This window comes from Cricetulus griseus, chromosome 5 (genome assembly GCF_003668045.3).
Source record: "Cricetulus griseus strain 17A/GY chromosome 5, alternate assembly CriGri-PICRH-1.0, whole genome shotgun sequence".
NCBI lineage: Eukaryota > Metazoa > Chordata > Mammalia > Rodentia > Cricetidae > Cricetulus > Cricetulus griseus.
Genome location: NC_048598.1, coordinates 39,282,028 through 39,296,234, shown reverse-complemented (window position 1 = coordinate 39,296,234; position 14,207 = coordinate 39,282,028).

The following is a 14,207-nucleotide window of genomic DNA, read 5'->3' as shown; positions in this document are numbered from 1 at the left end:
GTAAAAAAAAAAACAATGAAACAGAAAAGATAATAGAGAAAATTCATGAAGCCAAATGTTCATTCCACGAAAACATCAACAAAACTGACAAATCTGTGGCTTGACAACAAGACACAAATTACCAAAATCAGGGGGATAGTAGGAAATTGCTAACAACCTCCAATTAAAGGATAATGAATGAGTAGCATGAAAATGTGTGCCAACAAATTATATGCCTTGTGCATAATGAACAAATTATGATAAATACATAAATGACCTAAACTGACTTGAAAATTAGAAAATCTAAATAAACCTAAATTAAAGGAAACAATTTAGTAATAAAAGTTTTTCTAACAAGAAAATGTCAGTCTCAAATGACTTCAATAGTGAATTCTAACAAATACTCAGAAAAGAAACACTTCAAATTCTTTATTAACACTCTCATAAGAGTAGAAGGAAACACTTCTACACGTATTCCATGAACCCAGTTATTATGCTGATAAAAAATTCCAACAGGCATCTCAAGAAAACTGGGATTGTCATGTAATTCAATCTTGTTTGTAATTCAAATAAAAAAATTTAAAAAAAGAAAACCAGCTTGCTATCTTTTATAGACACAGACTTTAAAAGTCCTGATAAACCTAATAAGATGAATCCAGAAGTATGGAAGGATCATATAGGATCACCAAGTAGAATTAAAATACAAGTATTGATGTTCAAAACTATAATATGTCATATGCATTAGGTACTTAAAAGCAACTTAAGGAAGGAAGAGTGTTGGCTCAGAGCCTAGGGGCACAACCATCAAGACAGGGAAGGCACGGAAGCAAGAGATCGTGATAGCTGGTCACAGTGCATCACAGTCAGGAAACAGATACATTCTGATAATCAGTTTGCACGCTCCTTTTCATTCATCCAGAACTCCAACTCTAAGAATGGTGCTGCCAACACTTAGGGTGGGACTTCATGCCTCAACCCAATCTAGACATTCTCTCAGACATGCCTACAGGCTTGTCTCCTAGATAATTCTAGCTCCTGTCAAGTTGACAATCAATAAATATTAAACACTGCAGTCCTCATTAACTTGACACTCATACATATCACTTTTAACCCATGGTTTCCTACCCCTTGTCTCTATAAGCTCACAGCCACTTCATAAAGCAAAGTCTTTTCAGTCTAACTTCAAAAGTTCCTGTGGTCTTTAATAGCCCAAACACTGTTTAAAAGTCCAAGTCTTCTGCAATTCAAGACAGTCTCAACTCTGTGCTCGTATAAAATCAAAACTGAGTTATATAGTTCCACTATCCAATGGCCCCAAAGAAAAATTCCTATTCTAACAGGGATAGGTAGGGTATAGGATGACCGTGTCAAAATAAGAACAAAGTTTAATAGTAAACACCAAAAGCTGAAGCTCCACTTTGGGCATCTTGGGTTTGTGATAGAATTCCCTTGGGGCCACAGGTCTTGGGCAGCCTCCCTCATCTCTCATTCTCTGTGGCTTGCAGTGCACATACCCTCTCTCAGGCTAATTTTATTCTGTGCTTGTAGCTTTCTTCAACAGCTCTGTGGCTGTTTGAACTTCACCTCCAAAGTCTCAGGCAATGGCCTCTCAGGGCCTCTCTTCAGGGAATCCAACATTGCCCCACACTGCTTGGTCTGGGTAGCCTTCAGGAGCCTTAGCAAAAGACTGCAAGACCCTATTACTCTGGCATCTTTCATGCCTGTGAAACCAGTACCACAACGATTTTGCTGCCAAGTCTGCTGAAAACTTGAGATGTAGTCTGGCCTTGACGCACGGTTTTAGCAGTCTCTGTGTGCCTAATGAACTGGTTTTGGTCAGGAAACCCCCTTAGAGGCATTCTCATCCAGGTTTTCTCCTTGCAAATGGATTTGTGTTTCTATAATTTTGAGTCCTTGATGATGAGGTCTTACACTCAGAATGTGTTTCCTATTGTCCCCATGTAGATCATGAGCTGTCTTAATTGTCAGTTTAATTGTCGTGTTAAGATACCATGACCATCCCTAGTATAAGAGCTACAGGTAATTAGCAGTGGGGAGGGGAATTTCCTCTTCTCTGGGAATGAGCCACTTAATTTGCCATCCTATATCCCAAACACATATAAACAGCACTAAACAGCCTCAAAGGGCTGTATTTATGTATATTTATGCATGTTATCCCTGTGTGTGTGTGTGTGTGTGTGTGTGTGTGTGTGTAATAAATTTTAATAAATTTAAGAAAGAGGCCATGAATTTCAGCGGGATCTGGGAGTATGGGAGGAATTGGAGGAAGGAGGGGGATTAATGCAAATATATTTAAGTTAAAAATAAAATGAAACTTTGAAGGAAAGAACAACCCTAATGTGTAATTGCTACATCAGTAGCATGGAGACTTCTTTTTTCCCCATTTGATAAACACACACACTCACTTTCAGCTCTTAGTCCTGGAGCTGAATTCTGCACTCTATTAGCTAGTGACCTATGACTGTCCCTGTAGAAAACATCTTTTCTTCCTGGGCTCATTTGTCACTCTTCCACTTTCTCAGCATCATTTTAAACATGCAAAATCCCATCCTCACTGTCTCTGTCACAGCAGCATGGGGCCTGGAAAGGAACATAAAGACCAGGCTACCGAAATGTAATGGTTGTACCCATCTGCATAGAATCATACATCCATATACTGTTTAAAAATGCAGCTAGAAGATTTTTACAAAATTTCTATCACATGGGAGTAAGAGAGTTTGAGGGTAAGTGTCCCTGCTTGTTTTCCTGTTGCTGTGATAAAGTGCACTGATAAAAAAAAAAAAAAAAAAAAAAAAAAAAAAAAAAAAAAAAAAAAAAACAGCCTCTGGGAGAAGGGGTTTACTGTGGCTCCATCATAGCAGGGAAGTGCAGAAGCAGGAACTGACTGGTTGCATTATATCCTCAATCCAGAAGCACTCATCTTGATTTCTCTACCATAGACAGTCTAAGAGCTCCAGCCCATGGGATAGTACCACACACCATGGGGGCAAGTCTTTCCATGTCAATTAGCATAATCAAGATAATGCCCCACAGGTGTACCCAGAGGCCTGTCTCCCTGGTGACTCTAGATCTGTCAGGTTGACAACACTCACCATGACAATAGGTGAGCTCACTTTCTGCTGGTCTAGTCAGGGGTGATTTCACTGATGCATTGACTTGGTATTGGGAATGTGAGCTGGGCCTTGGCAGATGAGGGAGGCTTTGAGAAATGGAGGAGGGAAGGAATAAAGGGAGGAATTGGGGGGGGGGGGGACAGGGGCTGTGTGAGTGACACCATGGAAACAAGCTCTGTGTGGGGACCTTCCCAAGGCCAGGCACCCTCCTTCATTTGGGGAAACCAAACAGCCTAGATGCCCCAATCTCACACAGAGGTTCTCTGGAATGTTCTTTCTGTTTCTCTTAGTAGGGCCAGGCCTTCCTTCTGTCTTTACCTCTGAGGTTATATGATTGCTAGATGCTTTAAAACTCTTCATTCTGTAGATCTATTAAGCAAGTATGAACGAGGCCCATAGCATTGCAACACATCAGCCAGAGAAATAGTGATGAGAAAGGCAACTTTGGCACTAGAGATCAAGAAATTACTGGAGCTTCATGTTTGGGGTATTTGTTTGAGTTTGAGTTTGAGTTTGAGTTTGCACACCACGAAACAGATTTTAGAGTAAACAGTAGTCCCCTGCCTCCATCCTTACCTGAACTACAGGGCTGTCATGAAGTTCTTAATATGAGAATCAGGTTACATTGCTTCAGTCATGGGAAAGGTTGTTGTCCCTCTGGGTTGAATCTGAATATTTTATCTCTTTGCAATGAGGTTAAAATAGAAGGATTTCACATTTTATGGGACTTGATATCATGGATTCTGCTGTCTTATTAACTAGCAAGTCTCTCTGTCACCTGTGGTGATGTTTTGTTTGTGATATAACAAATAAAGCTTGCCTGACAATCGGAGAAGCAAAGCAACAAGCCACTAGAATTCTCACCTCAACCAATGCTCAGACCAAAGGGGTGATCCACTGAACCTCAGATTGTATCTCCAGCCTGCACTGCTCCTCACCAAACCTCAGACTGCAATGAGTTTCTATCTCCTCCCAACTTATATTCCTCTTTCCACCCAGCCATATCACTCCTGTCTCTACCTTCCTAGTACTAGGATTAAAGGTGTGACATCCCAAGTGCTGGGATCAAAGGTGTGAACTCTCTTTCTCTTTTAGACTGATTTACTCTCATGTAGCCCAGCATGATCTTGAACTCACAGAGATACATCTGCCTCTTGTCTCCTAAGTGCTGGAATTAAAGGTGTGGCCACCACTGCCTGTCCTCTATGACTGTGGCTAGCTTGGCACTCTTAATCTTCAGGCAAGCTTTATTTGTTAGATCATAAACAAAATATCACTTGTGTTAGCTTCCCATCACTGTGACAAGGAGCTGGAAATGGTGTTTTTTTTTATTTTGGCTGAGAGTGTCAGAGATGTCAGTCAATGATCCCTTGGCCTTTGGGCCTGTGGTGTTTGTGGCAGAATTACATTGCAGGGCCAGCTTCTCACCTCATGGCAACTGGGGAAGAGAGAGAAGGGGTTGGAAACCAGTGAATGGAGCCCCAAAGTATTCTCAAAATATGTCCTCCTAGTGAACCACTACCCCCAACCATGCCACCAGCTGGAGACTAAGTCTTCAACACAGGAGACTTTGGGGGACAATGCAAATCCAAACTAGAACACATCCTATTTGTAAAATAGAGGAAAATGTTAGCACAAGGTTGATCAAAGGTGAGTAAATTCATGTACTGTGCCTGCTTTATAGCAAGTGCTTGATGAATGTTGCTCTTTGACTTTATCATGGCACTCTCAGCTGAGGCCTTCCCTCATCTACTGTTCTGTGTCTCTGACTATGGAAATCATAAATTCTCTGCATAAAATTACTAGAAGAACTTTTCAACATAGATTCTTGTTCCCTACCTTAGACCAATGGAATTAATAATAGTCATCTCTTGGGGTAGGGACCAGGAAGCCCCATTTGGTTGATATATCCAAGCAATTTTAGTCTTCTTGGAATTTGAAACTACCAAGATAGTGTGATTATTGGAGATAAGATTGCTGCCTTTGCTTCCATGACCTCCCGTGTGAGCTGAATATAAAATCGACTCCATCATCTAGAACACCAAGTGATGACTGCTCAAGACACAGTGGAGCATCTATGGGGCTGATGTCAACAACACCAGGTGGCCTGAAGACCATTTAACTCCCCCTGTACTCAAGTCTTGTTCTAGACACTCACCTCATGATCCGTTATGATCAATCCCCAGCCTCCAGTAGCTGGAGGGAGCCTGCTCAGCTACAGTGTTCCTCGAAGGAGATCTGTTTGGAAAGCCTGGTGCCTACAGAATACATCTGTCACTCTACCAATCAAATCAATACTCAGCATGCATGACATGAATGATCTGATTCCCTGCAATGTCAGTTTATCACCTGATTTGTTCTGAAGCTCAAGCCCATCGCTTGAGACATTTGAATTTAATCCCTGCAGGTAACTACACTCCAGAGCAGATAGGGCATGTTTCATATTTTAAGTGTGAGAAATTTCACCATCATAGCAAAGAGAGTAGAAAATAACAAGTCTTTACACATCTATAGAACTCTATGGTTAACTGTCTAGGAACTTCCACACCTATTATCAGCATGTCTCCAAGTGGAAATTAGAGAAAATAGACATCTTTTTGCCTTAAAGAGTTTATGAGACCTACCCAACTCTACCTAACAGACTCTGGCCTGACAAATGCATGGTTTTCCATACTATGCATTATGGTCCTAGGCTTGTCCTGCCATCCCACTCTGCCTCCAGCCTCTAGAGATCAGGAGCACTGACTTTGGGACCACAGTTTGAATCTCAAGTCTTTCGCTCTTCCAGCTTTTTAAACTTGGGGTAACCCATCTCATGGAAATGGAGTATGCAGAAAACACCAATCACTGTCTCTGGAACATAGTTATCATCCCAGAGTCATTATATGCCTGGTATACATACACTGTTGTTATTAGATGCAGACATTGCTGATAGCCATGGGTGGTCATTCTGACCCAAATGGCTAAGAGTCTACATGAGTCTCACTGGAGTCTATTTCTTCTCTGGTATGCCCCTTTCAGGGAAGAGGATTAAATGGTTATGATGTTCTATTCTTGTCTTGTAGGTTTTTTCTGGATACACTGAGGAAATCCTTTGGAATTTATTCTTAGTTATCAAGACCCCACATTGTGACCATATGATACTGTTTGATACCAGGAATGTAATTCTTCTCCAATGAGCCAAGTATTGACTGCATGCCTAGCCTAAATCAAGCAACATAGTTATTCAGTTTTCTTCATTTGCTTCTTAGTCCATCTCAGCAGTATGTGCTTAGCTGAGTGGGCAAACTATGATCAGGCCAAGAAAGAGGACTGGATGAATTCTCCTGATTCTGCTTGGCCTGAAGAAACTGTCCCTGGCCAATTTCTCAACATCAAAAGTTTTAGAATGAATATATCACATAAAGGAAGAAATAAAAATATTGGCAAACTGGGGGTTTGGCATCTGTTGCAGATGATGTTATGTTAACTTTGGCTAATTACATTCATGGTGCTTTATGAGCAGTTGTCTCTGTTGCAGCTTCCTAACACATTCTTACCGGAACCCTAACTGGTGCTCATGGAGTCTATAAAATGAAGGAGAATAAGCTGTCTTCCCAGCTAAGGGACACAGGATGCCAAGTGCAGGACTAATCTGTAGCAGAGGCCACATCCCAAGGATGAGTGCACTGGGACTGAAGGGATTCTCTATCCTCATGAGCTTGGTCCTCTTCTTGCTGCATTCTCTCTGTATCTAATGCCCTAGAAATGACAGGAATTCTTGGAATTCCTCAGCCCAGGCAAGATGAGTGGGGCATGACACGATAGACTGGAAACAGAGGAGGCCATGACCTGCAGATAAGAGACCCATGAGGGGAATGTAACTTCAGAGAAGAGCTCATAAGAAAACAAGTTCAAAATATGTTCTCCACAGTACTGTTTTTAAGGAAAAACTCAAAGAAGCAAGAAGTACAGAAGGGTACATGAGAACCAGAGATTCCATGGTGGGAACCATGATGGAATATTGTACAGCTATAAAAAAAACAAATTTATCAGATGCAATGCAGAAATGTTCATATAGAAGAGTATAGAGTCACAATAATCAGTTAACATCTGTCTATGTGTTCAAATATTAAACAAAATGGTATGAGATCCCTCACAACCCGAGAGATCAAATTACTAATGGACTTACCATGTTTTAAATAGACTGCATTTCTTTAACACGGACATCCCTTCAGCCTCCTGTACTGGCCCCATACTTCTGAGCCTCCTCCTCAAAAGAGTCGATGTGTTTCCCAAGGTTCTCACTCTGTCTGTTCATGTCTCACACACAACCCCCTCCTTTCTGTGTTTCAGCCACACAGCCCTTTCGGATCCTCAGAACCTCCTAGGTCTTGAGGTCTATGCACTCCCTACTGCCTGGAGGTTCCTGGCCTCAAGTCTATGAATGTCACAGTTTCATGGTCACATGGTTCTACCTTTATCTTCACACCTGGCAGCTTGCTTTGTTAGACTCAGACCCCTTGAAAGCTTTGTGATTATATGTGAATCATGGTTTCTCCTAAACGGATGGGAAGCTTCATGAGGAATGTGATGCTTAGCTTTATCTGCCAACTCGATTGGAGTGAAAAGTCTTGCCTCCCTCGGACAGGAAAATTCTTCTTCTCTGACTGCCTTTGGGCCAGGACACTGGCTTCTTTCCATCTCAAACCAAACCCAGCTGACTCGAAGCTTGCTGACTTCCCGACGGTTACCCCAGTCTTCTGGGCTCTCTCATACTTACAATTCAATCTGCAAATTTGGCCATTTTCTCTGATTCCTTTCATTGAAACTTTCTAGAGAAAAATACATTCTTTTGTTTGTGTTTTTCAAGAAGACCTGCCTAATATAAGAAATACTATCTGGACTGCTTGCAACCATATGCCAACATAGTGATTGCTCAAGCTGATTGTATAATAAGATTTTATTGAATAAATGTATCAACAGATAGATAAGAATGGGAATACAATTCAGTGATAATAATTTTACATACTATATGTAGCATATGTAGGTTATTGAACATTTTATAATCATTTAGTGTGGCCACATCTTTTCAGAGACATTTCAATTATAATAAGCAGGTTTTTTTTTCTCATTCTTGGACCTCTATGAGGTTGGCATTATTCCAACTTCAAAACTGAATAAAGTTAATGAATCTGTCCATGCTCACACAGAACAAAGTCTGGGATGAAGACAAGCAAGGTTGAACTACGTGGACAGCACAATGGCCACTATAAGCTGCACTGGAGAGTGCTGGAGGGCTTGCCAGGGCAGAAACTAGACTTTGCTTTATCTTCTTGCTGCTCAGCAATGGTGAGAGGTGATGGTGCTCCAGTCTGGGAAGGAGATGCTGGTGGGGCTGCAATAGTGAGGAAACGGTTGATGAAGTTTAGACGTGACTCTTGGCTCATTTTTTCATATGCAGTCTACAGTTGTTATTGCCTCATTTTCAAGGGTATTCTGTTGATCATATAGTAGTCATATCAAACTCTTAATTAATAGAGTCACATTAAGTGACTTCATAGTCACCAGGACTACTTGTAACACAACAGAATGGCTAGAACATAAGTTGTGCTTCAAGGTGTGGTCAGAAAAGCCAAAAAGACACAGAGACGTCAAGGAGAGTCTACAGTATATACTAATATGGCTGCCACTCTCACGAGCTCTGACCAACTGAATATTCACAAAAGTATATACTCAAAGGACAGACGCGATAGGGGAAAGAATACTATATAAAATAGCCAGGAAGCAAATGGTTTACTCTCAACCTCAATACAGATGATCTTTCTCTGTACCACACACATGTACTGCACACTTCATCATTTCATCTTCCACAGCCTGGAGAGGCCTTCATCTTCTTCTTAGCCCCTGTCATCAACAGCTATCTCTAGAGAGCCCGATGACAGCTCTATCTACTGGGGGGAAACCACATCCTCATTTTTTTCTCTTCAGAGCATCCTCAGCCTATGACATATACCACTGTCTAATAAGATGGGTTTCCCAGGCCAGCATGATGGGGACCAGTTATCTCTTCCCTGACAGCAGCTGGAATTCTAGCAGCTGCCTCTAGGCAAATGGCATGCAGTAGCAGATGACAAGCCCAGTAGTAAGATTTATCAAATACTGCCTACATAATAATAATAATAATAATAATAATAATAATAATAATAATAATAAATTTAGTTGAATGCTCATTTCTTCTCTTGTGATCTTGTATTATTAAATTGCTAAGTTTTATATTATGCATTTGTATTGCTAAAGTAATAACAGTTAATTACTCGAGAGGCATAACTCTAATAATGAAAACAAATTAGAAAAATTTAGTAATGAGTTATCATTTTTATACTCTGTCTATGTTCCATTTTCTATCTCTATACCAATAAGCAGAACATAGTCAAGATGCTGAGAGAGACTTAACCAGTCATGGTGTAGTTGGAAATCAGGAAATGAAGTCTTTTGTCAATGATGCTATCACTAACCATGTGGACTTAAAGTCTCCTTGCCTTGCTGGGATTCAGTTTCCTGTCTGTAAGCAAGAAAAGAATGGTTTACAGCCCGGCAATGGTGGCACTTGGGAGGCAGAGGCAGGTGGACCTCTGTGAGTTCAAGGCCAGCCTGGTCTACAGAGAAAGTTCCAGGAAGGCTCCAAAGCTACAGAGAAACCCTGTACTGAAAAACAAAAAACAAGAATGATTCAGACTTGCAGGTGGAGAAGGCTTCTTCTTTCTACCAAGTGCCCCTGTGCTGTTTGATCTCTCTGCCTCGTTAGCATCGATTCCAGTTCTTGTTTGAAGTTATAATTGGTTTTGTTTTTCTAAGCTCCATGGTGTTCTCATCCTCCAGTTCTCAACTTGTCACCCCTCAGAGAAGGTTCTACACACGTCTCCTGTTTAAAAGTTAAAATAGATGTAGATGATTATATATGCAGATGTATATGTATACTTTCTACTGTCTGAAAGGTAAAGGAGATGTAGATGATTATATATGCAGATGTATATGTATACCTTTTACTGTTTGAAAGGTAAAATAGATGTAGATGATTATATATGCACACATATATTCATGCCTTTTACTGTTTGAAAGGTACTGTTTGAAGGGACACAGCATCTAAAGAAAGAAAGGTCTAAGAAAGAGACAGGAATGAGAGAACTGCATGCTTTTTCTAACTACCTGAGAAAAAGTCATTTTTAAGTGTCTATAAAGCTTTATTAAACTTATCAAGGATTGCATCAAATTGTGTGTAAGTCAATTTGATCTACAAAGCAGGAGCCATTCCAATCATTCTGTTCACAAGACAATATAATTAGGTTAAACTATAAATGTTGTGAAAACACTTAATAATTTCATTCTTACACTAGACTTTTTCCTTGGTACCAAAAAAGCTCCTGTTGGAAATAAATAAATATGCATCAGATCTATAAGAAAAACCCTATGGAAATGCTAATTCATCAGAAGTGAGCATAAATATTTGCTGTTCCTTCCTGCTTTTATCAGTCTTCTAGAAACAAAACTAAAGTTGATCTTTAAAATTCTCAGTGGTGCGCTCAAATGTAAAGAGCATTGGTGCTTGAACAAAACAAACCCATTATACTTTAAAGGCCCAGAAGAGTAGCTACCTTTCCCACCATCATTCTTGACTTAAAATCAGACACTATGAACCACCCTGAAAACTGACCCTGTACATAATGCTTGCTGTATGTGGAGAGACAGAGTGCTATTTCACTAAAACACACACATACACACACACACACACACACACAGAGAGAGAGAGAGAGAGAGAGAGAGAGAGAGAGAGAGAGAGAGGAGAGAGAATACTTAGACCAGACTTAAGCCTGAGTATGTACTGCTAAATATTTCTCTTCAATTCCCTCCACTTTGATATTCTGTGATTTATTTCTTTAAGGGTGATTTTTCCCTAAGAGAGATTGAGAGAAGTCTAACATGACAGACAAACAAATAAATAATTTATCCCCATGTAATAAACTCCACTGAAGTGCCACTGAATCTGGCTACGTGTGAGGAACTTGCACTCTGTATGTGGCCGCTCTGCAGACACTATTATTCTGATTAAAGTGATTCTGCATCAAACACCAACGATGCTTCTCTGTTCCCTCCTCCATCATTCTTGGACCTTGGCTTGTAATGATTGCTTTATAGGAAAACTGATGTTACTTAGATGTTTAACATTCATGCGTACAATTAAAGGTGACAACCTATCCTCGTGGGATTATTTTAAAAAACATTAGAGAAATTTTAAGTGGTATTTAATACAGTCCTATATACTATGAGCTTGTATACTATATCCTCTTCAATTTCTTATTGACAATATTTTACTCCATAACTAATGCTTCCAAGGCATAAACTAAGGGAGTAACTTCTCTAATCTAGATGTGTAGCTTTGCCAAAGTTATTTTATTGTCAATTTCCTGATGGAAAATGTATTTGACTTCTTAAATCTTGCAAATGAGGTATTCATCACATTTGGTGTTCATTTATTCTCCCATAGACAGACCTTGTCTATCATTTTATCACATATGAAAATGAACTGTTAGCACAGGCCATTGCCAATTAATACTTCCAGTTTTATAGACTCCTTGAAGAACAGCACTGTGTGATGAAGCATCCAGCATAATAAAACTTGGTTGCATATTTCAACATACTTACCAAGAAGTTTGAGACCCAGACAGAAAAGAATATCCAGTAGAACCTATTTCATCACCCACAATAGCAGGAAATTTCCTATAATTTTTTCACACAAGATCACCTTGGACATAATCCTAGCACATGAATGGCTGTGGCAAGAGAATAGCAAGCTTGAGGCTAGCCTGCACTACATAATTTCACCCCAATAATCTTGGCACTTACGAAGTCACAGGGAAACCCATTAATGTTAATTTGTACAATTTAACAATCAACATAAAATAATTATAATAAAAAGGTGAACTTGGATCATCTGCTCTGTTTTTCCAGTTGACACAAATGTAATTTCACATGCAGAATACAGAGTAAATTCCAGTCTAAATAAGTTTGTATTGTTGATATGCAACTTACGATGTATTTATTGTAGCATTTCAAAAGAAAAAAACTAAGACCAGTGTCAGGGTTCTGAAGATGTCATTAACCAGAGAGCAGTGGAGATGTAGACACTGTCAGTGTATTTTTATTAAATACACACATTATCAACAATGGAAAAAGCTATTAAAAGCCAGGCCTTGGTGGTGCACGCCTTTAATCCCAGCACTCGGGAGGCAGAGGCAGGTGGATCTCTGTGAGTTCGAGGCCAGCCTGGTCGCCAGAGTGTGTACCAGGATAGGCTCCAAAGCTACACAGAGACTCCCTGTCTTGAAAAACCAACAGAATTAAAATAAAACATTTGGAATACTTCCACCTTTATTATCTAATTTTACAACATATGCTGTGGGGTTTTTGATAGAATAGCAGGTAAAAACTAAGGTGTAGCATAGAGAAGGAGAGAGCAAAGCTGACAACATTCTCTGAGAGAGAGAGAGAGAGAGAGAGAGAGAAGAGAGAGAGAGAGAGGACTGCTAAAGTGTGGGAAAGATTGGCTCCTGCAACAGATGATTTAATGTTTTTGTCAAATTATTGGTTCTGGCTGACTCAGGAGCAGGAGGTCCTGTTGCAGAATGCAATGTGCCCCTAATGTTACTAACAACAACTGCAATTGAATTGCTGACTGTAGGACAAGCTTACTCTTTGGTTTTCTACATAAAAGCACCTAGATCCTTACTCATTGTGAAATAATAATTTTAATTTTCACTATATTCTTTTAGATCTCCCAAAGAAGTGTGAACTAGAATTCATAAAGCTTCTAACAGCTCCTGCTGTCTGTACCAGGCAGAAACAGCCTCTCCACTCACCCTCCCTGCAATCGCCAAAATGTTAAGGCGTCAACCCATCAAGTAGTTTAAAAGAGAACAGGCTACTAGCAAACAGTAACTGAAATAAAACTTAGTGCTTACCACTACCTTTTTCTATTAAGATGTAAGAGAACATAAAATCTGAAATCAGTAAGAGAGCTTGAAATGAAAAATTATAATTATCCTTTTAAATGTGTCAGAGGCATATAACAATAAAGAGAATAGAACTCAAACAATGAAGACAATGGTTGGAGATATTACAGGACCTGGCGTCATATTGTAGAAGAAAAGATAAGTGACAACAATTTGAAGTGAGAGTCATCTGTCACTTCACAATGTCCACAGAAAAGTTCACAAGAGGAAAGTGTCAACGGCCTCAGATAGGATCTCACTAACGCCACACTTGATTAAGGTGTGTGGGAAGTGGACAAGAAGACAACAGAATAGTCTGGAGAGATGGCTCAGCCATTAAAGGCTAGGCTCACAACCAAAAATATAAGGAGACAACAGAAAATAATTCTCTGCAGTTGCAATTGCAGAAGACTTGAGGGGTCCATCTACAAAATTTGTACCTGTAATGATTATTGATAGATGGTGATGGTGGAGAATTTTAAAAATCGTAGGCAGGTTTTCTGAGTAAAGCTTTTCTTTGTAAAATATCACATTTCTTCATCAATACCTTAGATTTCAGGCTGACTCCATTTCTTAGTTGTTGTGAGTGCTGTAGCCACAAACATGGACGAGCAAGCGCCTCTGTGGTAATGTTGACTCAGAGTCCTTCAGGAGTGGCATAGCTGGGCTTAGTCTATGTTCAGTTTTGTGAAGTACCTCCACGCAGATTTCTAGTGGCTCTTCCAGTTTTCATCCACACTAGCAATGTCACCACTGCACCACAGCGATGGTAAGTGTGTCACATAGGTGTTTCAGTACCACCGCAGGTTCAGAGTAATTGGGAGCTCCCGGCTAAGCTGTCTGGTGGCTTTGCCGAAATTAATCTAAATTCTTTACCTTCCAGTTGACCTTCCAACATTTCTGCATGCCTTTGAATCATGCAGAAATATCAACATGTCACATATGGACAGCTTAAAGAGGCTTTTCTTTATTTGTTATTGAGCCCTGAAATATTTGGTCCCAGGAGTGAGGCTAATGTTGCAAGTTCTAGTGGATATGTGTGTGAGAGAGAAGCTCCTGGGTATTT